Source organism: Herpailurus yagouaroundi, unplaced genomic scaffold (genome assembly GCF_014898765.1).
Source record: "Herpailurus yagouaroundi ecotype Mexico unplaced genomic scaffold, PumYag 216, whole genome shotgun sequence".
Taxonomy (NCBI): Eukaryota; Metazoa; Chordata; class Mammalia; order Carnivora; family Felidae; genus Herpailurus; species Herpailurus yagouaroundi.
Genome location: NW_024412447.1, coordinates 15939429 through 15950386, shown reverse-complemented (window position 1 = coordinate 15950386; position 10958 = coordinate 15939429). Strand labels below are relative to the sequence as shown.

Sequence of the window (10958 nt, the reverse complement as noted above, 5' to 3'; positions counted from 1 at the left end):
CCTGGGGGGCGGCGGGGACCGGGCCGCGGAGGGACCGACGGCGCTGCGAGCCTGGCCGGGGCCGGGGGCGGCGGCCGGGGGCTCCGGCCCGGGGGACGGCCCGAGTTCAGGCTCCCGGGGTGGAGGCGGCGGGGCCGCGAGACCGGCGAGGAGGGATGAGGTGGCAGAGTGCAGCCGGGAGGCCGGAGCGGACCGGGAGCAGTTGGGCCGGCTGGGGCCGGGCTGGGAAGGAGCGAGAGGGGTTCGCGGAGGGTGGGTCCCGGCCGGCTTGACAGATTTCCTGGTTCTCGCCGGGGAAGGCGGGTCGAGCGTGTGGGACCCTGCCGTGGGAGCGGTGAGGTCAGTGTCCACCCCTCGTCCCGGCTCGCTGCAGCCGGAGGCTGTGCGGCCGGCGTGGGCTTGGGTTGCATTTCCCACTGTCTTCTCAGTGCTAGGACAGGTGTTTCTGTGGTCAGGCCTCTTTGTACTCTATAGCGCTAATGAGAATTTGCAGACTTCTTGAGACGGTGACATTTGCAGGCAAACACGAATTTGACCCTACTCTGGAAGAAGATACCGGCACTTAACATATCTGATTTCTTGGATTCGCCCTCGTATATTTCACTGTGCCTGAGAGGGGGAACTGGCCTGAGTTTGGGTCTAGTTTAAGCTTCATTTGAGTAAAAGGGAGTATGTCATGTGTAGTGGTAGTGTTTGGAGCATTTGGTGACTTTTAAATGTTGCTGATTAGTATAATGGGATACCCATAGAAGATTAAAAATACACGCCTTGCCTAAGTGGAGGGATTGTTTTTGGTTTTTTTTTTTTTACTGATAACTTTAGGTTTTTTAAAATGTTGTAGTGATTTATCTGTTATATTTTATTTTCTGCGTTAGATTTTCCAAGGCAAGTTACTTTGGAAAAAAAGAGGAATTTACATCTTAAAGTGGCGGCTTTTTTTTTTTTTTAAATTAGTGAGGAGGGTTCATTAAAAGTAGCAAAAGTGAAAATGATTTCAGAATTGATAGGTTACAATTTTTATAAAGACATACGATGCTTAGTATTTGCATTTCTTAACAGTAGTCATATTTGAACAGTTTCTTCCCCTCCTGTTGATCCGTAATTGCTAGGTAGATGGTAATGTATAGCTCACTAGTTTATTTTGACCTACATATTGGTGATTACATGAAGAAGCAAGCATGGGAGTTTGTCTTGTTACTATTTACAAACTGCAGGCTGCCAGTCTTTTCCAGTTAGACAGCTCTATCTCATTTGCCCTTAAAATCCTGTTGCGTTAGTGAGAAAATAGTCATCATTATTGCTACATTAAACACAGTGCGTTTAAAATGTAGATATTAGTTAACAGTTAAAATATATCAATGTGACAAAAGCTAACATTTTTGATTGGGTATTTTGAACCAAGTTAATAGACTTAATAGACTCAGCGTCTCTTTGAGAGCCACTGAGTGTATTTTATGCAAACATTTTTATGTTATTTTCACTTCCATTGGAAAGGACTTTTACACTTAAAAGTAGCTTGCACCCAGAGTTAGTTGAATAAATATATAGTGAAAAGACTATCCAGCAGTGTATTTTAAGTAATTTTTAAAAAGAAGAAATAAAAATAACTTTTGATATTAGATGAGTATGGAGTTTAGGCAGAATTATTACCAGTTTTAGATTTTGCAAACACTGTAGTCTATAATAAATTTAACTGGGCCTTTTAACGTGGGCATGGAAAGACTGCTTTATGTTACCCAAACTGTGTGGTTAAGTTCTTAAAATTGATTTTCCTTTGAGAAGGCATGTTTTGAACCATGTAATAAGTGCAGACTCTAAGTATTTTCAGTTATATGTCATTTAAGGTCCATGTTTTTGTGCTCTTTTTAAAATTTTTAATAAAGCACCATAAAGTAATATAAAAGTAAGACTAAAAATAACTGGATCTTAAAAACCGTAGTTTTAAATGTGAATTTAATACGTTGTGATTGCAACTAACTTTTAGTTACATAAAATAAGTTTGATGCTTGCTAAAGGAGGATAGGTAAGAAATAAAACGTGGCTAACAAAAGGAGTAAATAACTTATTTGCCTTATACACAATAAAATTATTTTCAAGAAATTTATCCAGTTTGATCAGCCTGTTTATAAACTGCTTACAAAACTATATATATATATATATATATATATATATATATATATGTATGTATATGTGTATACCGTGTGTGTGTGTGTGTGTGTGTGTGTGTTTAATGGAGGCACAGAAATTTGGAAATTAAAGTGGCTTGAGTCTGATTTATAGACCAATTTTTTTTTTGTATATAGTTAGAATAAACATTGTTAAAAATTTTTATTTTTTCAGAGAGTCTTTAAATAAAATCAGATTATTGGAGACCTCAAGTAATTCTTTTTCTTTGACTTAATTGTTGATTGCCACTTAGTAGAGGTATTAAAAATGTGACTATTTTAGGAAAAGGAAGTCTGAGCCCAAGTTAGAATGAGTAGAATTGCAGATAAAAGATAAGGAAAGTTACCTGATGAATCCTAAAGTAAGCCCCCCCCCCCCAGTGTTAACTCATGTGACTTTGGATTGCTAAATCCCACTTTATTCTCATTTTTCAGTCCTTCAGTGTCTTAATCCAAACAGAATAGAGATTAAAGAGAGAATTTTAGGTGGGGATGTATGTGTGTTTGTAAAGTCCTCTAGTATTTAGGAAGGCATCATTGTCTTAAGGGAATAGTTTCCAGACTTTGGATTTCGAAAGAAATTATTGGGACACCTGGATAGTTCAGTTGGTTGAGCATCTGACTCTTGTTTTCATCTTGGGTCATGATCCCAGGGTCATGGGATCCAGCCCTGCGTTGGGCTCTGTGCTGAGCATGGAGCACAGCCTTAAGCCTGTGCTTAAAATTCATTCTCTCTCTGTCTCTCTCCCTCTCCCTCCCTCCCCCTCTCCCTCCCACTCTCCCTCTTCCCCTCATCCCTGAGTGTGCTCTCTTTCTCAAATAAAAATTAAGCAAGAAAAAAAAAAAAAAGAAGAAGAAGAAGGCACCTGGTGGCCCAGTTTGTCAGGCGTCCGACTCTTGGTTTTGGCTCTGGTCATGATCTCAAGGTTTCATGGATTCAAGCCCCACGTGGGGCTCTGCACTGGCAGCAAGGAGCCTGCTTGGGAGTCTTTCTCTCTGCCTTTCTCTGCTACCCAGCCCCCCCTCCCCCACCCACCCACGCTGTCTCTCTCTCTCTCTCACAAAATAAATAAATAAACCTAAAAAAATTGTTTTTAAAGAAGAAATTATCCACCACCACCCCAAATTGGGTGCAGTGGAGTTACCAATTTTTGTTTTGTTTTGTTTTGTTTGTTTTGTTTTGTATTGTCAGGTGTAGCCAATAAAAACAGTAACATATCACTAGCTACATTCACTATCATTTTATTTTAAAAAAGGATATTTTAACTCAAATAATTTGAGAGGACAGAATTTCAGAATAAAAGACCTCTAAATTGAATCATTTAGGGGCACCTGGGTGGCTCTGTTGGTTGAGTATCCACTCTTGCTTTCAACTCAGGTCATGATCCCAGGGTCATGGGATCAAACCCTGCATCAGGCCCTGCTGAGCCTGCTTCAGATTCTCTCTCTCCCTCTGCCCCCTCCCATACCATCTCTCTGTAAAGTAAAATGAAATAAAATTGAATCATTTAGCTTTATTAAAAAGTTTCCTTTCTTATTATTTTTCCTCATTTTTATATAAATCAGTAAAAAGTCTGTTGCAAACCTGCACCAGCCTTCCAGCCAACATTAAGTAGCCCCTGTTTTGTGCAGAGCTCAGATCCAACGATTCTTGGTGGGCTCCTAGTTCTGCTGCTTGTTAGACTGTGACCTCAAGCTGGTCATTACCTTCAGGGAGCCTCCATTGCTACATATGGTAAATGGGGCTGTTAAAACCTGCTTTGCCAGAGAATGGTGGGATTAACAATGATAGGTGGGATTAACAGTGAATACCTGGATAGTACCTGGAATAAATTATATACTCAATTATGGCTGTTGCCATTGACTGGAGATGTTACTTTTTTTGCAGTATCTGATAATAAATGCCTTTAAGTAATGTAAGTTGTTTGTTTAAGGTATCGTCATTTGTGTATTTAAAAAAAATTTTTTTAATGTTTATTTTTGAGAGACAGAGACAGCATGAGCGGGAGAGGGCAGAGAGAGAGAGGGAGACCCAGAATATGAAGTAGGCTCAGCACAGAGCCCGAAGCAGGGCTCGAACTCACGAGCCGTGAGATCATGACCTGACCTGAAGTCGGACGACCGAGCCACCCAGGTGCCCCAGTCATTTGTGTATTTTTTAAATGTAAATTATTATACTTTATTGTTCCCTCCATGCCATAGTATAAAGACTTAAAGTCCATTTAAAACAATTTCAGAAGCATGGCAAGAGAAACAATATGATATGCAGAATATTCTTTATAGGTATTTTCTGCAAGTTACATTAGACCCCCTTCTAAGAAAGGTTTTTTTTGTTAAGAATACTACAAGTTATCTTTAAAGATTAATAGGCTTGGCAATTCTACATTTTTAAAAGCTGTAAAATAGTATTTGAAAGCCATCAACTCCTCAAAAAGTTGCCTTCTTTTGCAAAAGGTTGGTTTAGTACCTCTCTCATGACAGAAAAAAAAAGTAGTAGTGCCATCTACTTACTACTCCTTTGTTGAAATCTTCCTTTTTTTTTTTTTTTTAAAGTAGGCTCTACTGCTCAACGTGGGGTTTGAACTTATGAGCCTGAGATCAAGACTCACATGCTCAGCCAGGCACCCTGAGATCTTACATTTTTAGAATAGAACCTTGAAGTTTTTGGTGCTCCTCGCTTTGTCCGCCTAGACTCAGAGGTTAAACGATTTGCCCAGGGTAACACAGTTACAGCAGATTGGGACTAGAAGCCTGGCTTCCAGAGTACTTGTTTAGAGACCCCGCCTACATTTTTTTTCAGTTAAATTCTTGTATAGATAATGCATTTGCTGCTTCAGATTCAAAGATACTAAAGCATATATGGTGAATAATCTCCTTCATAACCCCGTCACCCAAACATGCAGTTGTCCTCCATCAGCAACTGTGAAACTTTCCAGAGCTTTTTGTGCACATACAAGCATAAATATGACCGTATTATTCTTCCCATTTTTATTTTATTTATTTATTTTAAAGAGAGAGAGCACAAGTGGGGTGGGGATGCAGAGAGAGAGGGAGACAGAATCCGAAGAAGGCTCCAGGCTCTGAGGTGTCAGCACAGAGCCTGATGTGAGGCTCAAGCTCATGCTCTGTGAGATCATGACCTGAGCCAAAGTCGGACGCTTAACCAACTGAGCCACCCAGGTGCCACCCCCATTTTTAAACATAAATTATCATATTATATATTCTGATGTGTACCTTACTTTTTGTTAGCATTCTTTCCATCACATATTTTAAGTGCTTATATTCACATTTGTTATGTTGTTATTAATTGCTGATATGTAAAAGAAAACTTGTTCTAGTAGTTTGTTTTGACTGATATGAACCTAATAAATAAAATATAAGTTCTTATGTTACTATTGTTTCTTGGTATGGAAATTTCAGAAGCAGTACAAACTTAGAGTACAAGAGGAAAGGAGGCCTATCCACAAAGGGTGACCAGACGGCCATGCATTAGAGATAACTGTGAAAACTTAAGATAATACTTACTGTGTGCTAAGCAGTGTTCTAAATGCTTTACTTGTATTATTTAGTTCTCATAACAGTCCTATGAGGTGCTTTTATCACTGTTTTACAGATGAGAAAACAGGCGCACAAAATACAAATGAAACTTGGTTTAGATAATACGATGGCAGAGGCCTGATTCTAACCCAGGCAATCTGTCTCAATATTAGATTGAGTGATCTAATGTTGACACAGTGATGCCCATATCAGCCAAATTTTTTAAACTATGCCAACCTTGGTGCCATTTTTTTTTAAACATCTGTATGCCAAAATGCCTAGTGTTTGTATTATAGCTTTTACTTTTTTAGAGCAATTTTTTTAGAAAAGTAAGGACATTTCTATGAAGGTATGGTATAAGAAGTTGTTTCTGGAGTGGTTGCCTTCTAATCCTCAACTTGTGAAGATAAGGAGTTTGTCACACTTAGTGAACAGGTATGCAGTGGGGTGAGCTATCAGGAAGACTTAACATAATTGCCAAGGAAAGGAAGATAAAGGGCATCTAGGCACCAGAGGCGGGGAGGGGAGAAAGTTGGTTTGAATTCATACTAGGGTGGGGTAGCCCTTTCTGAGAGAGATGTTGAGTCATGGACCTACTGTACATGGAGTCAGGAGAATTGGGCCTGGGGTGTGATGCTGGCTAAATCACCATACAGAAGTAGGAATTTAACAGGGATTCATTTCCTTGACAATTTGGAAGACTCTAGGGAACAGTATTGGGAAAGGCAGAAAATGGTGGCCCTTTGGGGGGACTAGCAAGTGGCCATATTTGGATGTAACATAGACCCACCTGGGTTGGGAAAGGACTGGAATCTAGAGCTTGTCCTGAAAAATGCAAAACCAGTCATTCTTATAAACCATGTGTTCTTGTAAACTTGGACAAAACTTAAAAGCACTGAGCCTTGGGTTTCTCTTCTATATAGTATTTGTATTCAGTCGCACTAGATTGGTATTAGATTATCTGTTTTCAAAATTCATTCCCCAAACTCCTAGTTGTGTGGTGGTACAACAGGGATTTCATAAGCATTTGATTCACATTTTAACATGTTAAACTTTAAAACATTATAAACATTTATATATACTCAATTGCATAACATGCTAAGTTTTTTAACACAGTAGAGACCACTGATTTATACTGCCAGGTTATCTCACAGGATAGTTATGCTAGGTGAGAAAAAGTACCAATCTTAAATAGTTGCATACTGTATGATTGCATTTATATAGCATTATTGAAATAACAAAATTACAGCAATGGAGAACAGATTAGTAATTGCCAGGGAGTTCAGAATGGGGGAAGGGATGGCTTGGTTAAGGCAGGTAGCTTGAGGGGAGCCTTGTGGGGAAGGAACAGTTCTGTATTTCAGTTGTGGTTACATGAAGCTACAAATGTGATAAAATTGCACAGAAACACACACATACACAAACATGCAGGTAGTGAAATCTCAGTAAACTCTAGATTGTACCCAGATTAGTTTCCTGGGGGTACCTGGGTGGGTCAGTAGGTTGAATGTCCAACTTTGGCTCAGGTCATGATCTTGAGGTTTGTGGGTACGGGTTCTGTGTTGGGCTCTCTGCTGTCAGCGTGGAGCCCACTTTGGATCCTCTGATCCTTCCCTTTCTGCCTGTTGCCTGCTCTTTCCTCTTTCTCTCTTTCAAAAAAAAAAAAAAAAAAACCAAGATTAGTTTCCTCATTGTGATATTGTACTATAGTTATGCAAGATATTAACCAAGATATAAAGTTTGGAAAAGTGACCTGGGGACCATTCTGTGCATTTTTTGCAAATCCCTGTGATTTATAGTTATTTTGAGATAAAAAGTAAAAAAGAAGAGGGGGAAAGTAACATGTTTAGAATATTTGAGAGAAAATAAGCAAAAGGACAAAATTAAAATTATCCTAGGGCAGTTGGGTGGCTCAGTCGGTTAAGTGTCTTACTCTTGATTTTGGCTCAGGTCATGATCTCACGGTTTGGGGGATCAGCCCTGTGTTGGGCTCCATGCTGCGGATACAGAGCCTGCTTGGGATTTTCTCTCTCTCCCTCCCTCCCTCTCTCTCTGCCTCTCCCCTGCTCATGCACTCTCTCTCTCTCTTAAGATAAAAAAAAAAAAAATTAAAATTATCCATAATACCACCATTCAGGATAACAATCCTTATAATAGAGTTTCTTGCTTTCTTTGTGTATATACTTGAATTCTAAAAAATACTATTGATTAGAAGAATTACAGCTATATATTGGTATTTTAAAAATTCAGGCCGGTGCTTGTTTGCTCATGTAAAATTATATCAGCAAATTCACTATTATGGAACTCTTACTGCCTTATACTATTACATGTGACTGCTTTATGCATAATATGTCATGTCATTATTATTACATATTTTAAGATTTATTATTAGAGATTTAACTTAGGAATGTTCTTCTACTTAGACTTCTGGACAGGTATAATAAAATCCTTAGATAGCATTAATGCACTATTAAAAAAATGACAAAAAAAGTCTTTATCATTTGCAACTGCTAATCTCTTTGGATCGGGCTTTTCTTGATACTGTGCAATCAAAACATAACACGTCTGACTGCCCCAATCATCCATAATTTAGTTTGTGTTAATCAGAACACCTTCATTGTAAATGTTATAAACTTGAGCTTTTAAAATATACTGATAAGGGGGTGCCTGGCTGGCTCAGTCAGTAGAGCATCAGACTCTTGATCTCAGGGTTGTGGGTTCAAGCCCCACGTTGGGCGTGGAGCCTATTTAAAATAAATAAAAACACTTAAAAAGCTGTAAATACTTAAATAAAATACAGTGATAGAATGAAATACTACTTTAATCTGTTTCTCATTATAGATCCACATAAAATTTCATTTGGAAAAATTCTTTTACTAAGAATTTTTAAAACTATTAGATTATAAACTATAAAGTTGCTTTAATTATGAGCATCTATAACTTAGGGGAATTTCAAGGATGCTATTTTCACTGTTGTGTGGTTATTGACCATTTTAAAAATAGTCATTGATGGGGCGCCTGGGTGGCGCAGTCGGTTGAGCATCCGACTTCAGCCAGGTCACGATCTCGTGGTCCGTGAGTTCGAGCCCCGCGTCAGGCTCTGGGCTGATGGCTCAGAGCCTGGAGCCTGTTTCCGATTCTGTGTCTCCCTCTCTCTCTGCTCCTCCCCCATTCATGCTCTGTCTCTCTCTGTCCCAAAAATAAATAAACGTTGAAAAAAAAAATTTTAAAAATAGTCATTGAGGAGCGTCTGGGTGGCTCAGTTGGTTAAGCGTCCGACTTTGGCTCAGGTCATGATCTCAAACTTCAGAGTTCGAGCCCCTGCATTGGGCTTTGCACTGACAGCTCAGAGCCTGGAGCCTGCATCAGATTCTGTATATCTCTCTCTGTCTCTCTGTCCCTCTCTCTCTCTCTCTCTCTCTGTCTCTGTCTCTGTGTATGTGTCCCTCCTCTGCTTGTGCACGCTCTCTCTCTAAAAAATAAAAAAAAATAAATAATCATTGTATTTGAGAAGTAAGATAGTGGAAGATCCATGACAAAATATGAATTTAGGTGGAGTATACTCAACTACACTGTGTTTTATAAGTTTGATTTATTTCTGCTTGTGCATTGTGTTAAAAATTAATATCACAGACTTCTATAGAGCAAGAGTACCTGGATTGAAATCTTGGCTGCATAACTTGATCTCTCTTTTGTCTCAGTTTCCTCTTCATAAAATGAGGGTGACAGTAGTGTCTAACTCAGGATTATTGTGAATATGAAGTGTACCAATGCACCAGTTTCTGTAAACAGTATAGCACCTGGCACAAAAGTAAATGTTCATAAAATGTAGCTATTGTTTTAAAACATGTTTTTTTTTTTTCTTTCATTAATCTTGTTCAGCAAAATCTGTAGCATTCCAAGGTGGTTGTTTTTTTTTTAACTTTCATATATTTTGTTTGAAATTTTTTTCATATTTAGCTCCTTTAGTTTGAATGGAATATACTTTTGTGTGTGGTGTGAGGTAGGGATCTAACTTTTTTCTAAATTGATAGACTTTTGCCTAACTCCCAATTTATTGACTTGACCATATTTGAAGTACCACAAGAATTTCCTTGTATTCTATAGGGCCTCTTTCTGGATTCTCAGTGACATGTTGTCTGTGTTTCCACACATTTCCATTACTATAGTCCACATCTGCCCTGTGGTTTTAAATAGTAATTTGATATCTGATAGGGCAAATATGCTTATTTTAAAAAATGTTTTGGCTATTCCATCTCAGGTGAATTTTAGAATTTATTTTGATGAGTTCTAAAAAACATCCCAATGAGATTTTGATTAGAATTGTACTTAATTTTTAGATGAATTTGGGAGTCAACCTTTACTCAAAACTTCCCATCAAGTAACATATTGTGTCTATTTCTGGAGTTACTAATCTGTTATCATTTTAACCTAGATGCCCATTGTGGTCTTGTTTTGTATGTGATTTATGTGGTGCTGTAAATTGAGAAATTTTATGATGGTATTCCTGGTCATGGATCCCAGGAACAATTTTCTCTAGTCTGCAACCACTATTTTCAAGTCTATAGGCACCCCAAGGAAGAAATTTATGTTAAATATTTGTACTTACAAATGAAAAACTAAAATACTTTGCATTTATTCTTAACTAGGACTTGGGTACCAAACTCCCAAGACAAAAGAATGTAATGAGCCCAGCTGGGTTCATGTGGAAAAATTTTTTTTTTTAATCCAGTTAGTCTTAAATTGTTTCAAACTAAAACAGGCTGTGATATGGACCCCTTTCATCTCCCCAACTCTCAAACATGGCTAGATTTTTCCTTTGTGATGTGAGCAAAGCCTGCTCTAACTCATTCCTATCAGTGCCCAGGGCTGTGTAACCAAAGCACACATTTGCTTTGGCTGACTGCTGATCTGGCCTTGGCCACACGCCTCAGGCCTTTTCTGCCCAAGTAGTAGGTTTGGCCCTGGCTGTCACTTAGAGAAGAGAAACCCTCTTGAGGGCTTCTCATACCACTCTAGTCATGTAGAAGAAGCAGAAAAGTGAGCCTGTACTCGTGTGCTGAACTTTTAATGGTGATTCTACCCAGTATCACACAGACCCAATCAGTGCTCTCAAATCTGTCCTCTTCCTTCGTGAGAATCAGGGAGAAAGAACAGTGAGAAGGGCCTTGATTGCTCACTTCTAAAGATAACATAGAAACTTTCAGCCATTCTCAGAAGCATTGGTTTTTCTCTTGGGTTGTTGTCTCAAATCAA

At 38.8% G+C, this 10958-nt stretch overlaps 1 non-coding gene across 1 annotated transcript; it reads left to right on the top strand.

Moving 5' to 3' along the window:
* The first annotated feature begins 8367 nt into the window (after positions 1-8367).
* TRNAK-CUU (transfer RNA lysine (anticodon CUU)) lies at positions 8368-8440 on the top strand. Its single transcript has one exon. It is a non-coding gene; the product is annotated as a tRNA-Lys (tRNA).
* Positions 8441-10958: the final 2518 nt, after the last annotated feature.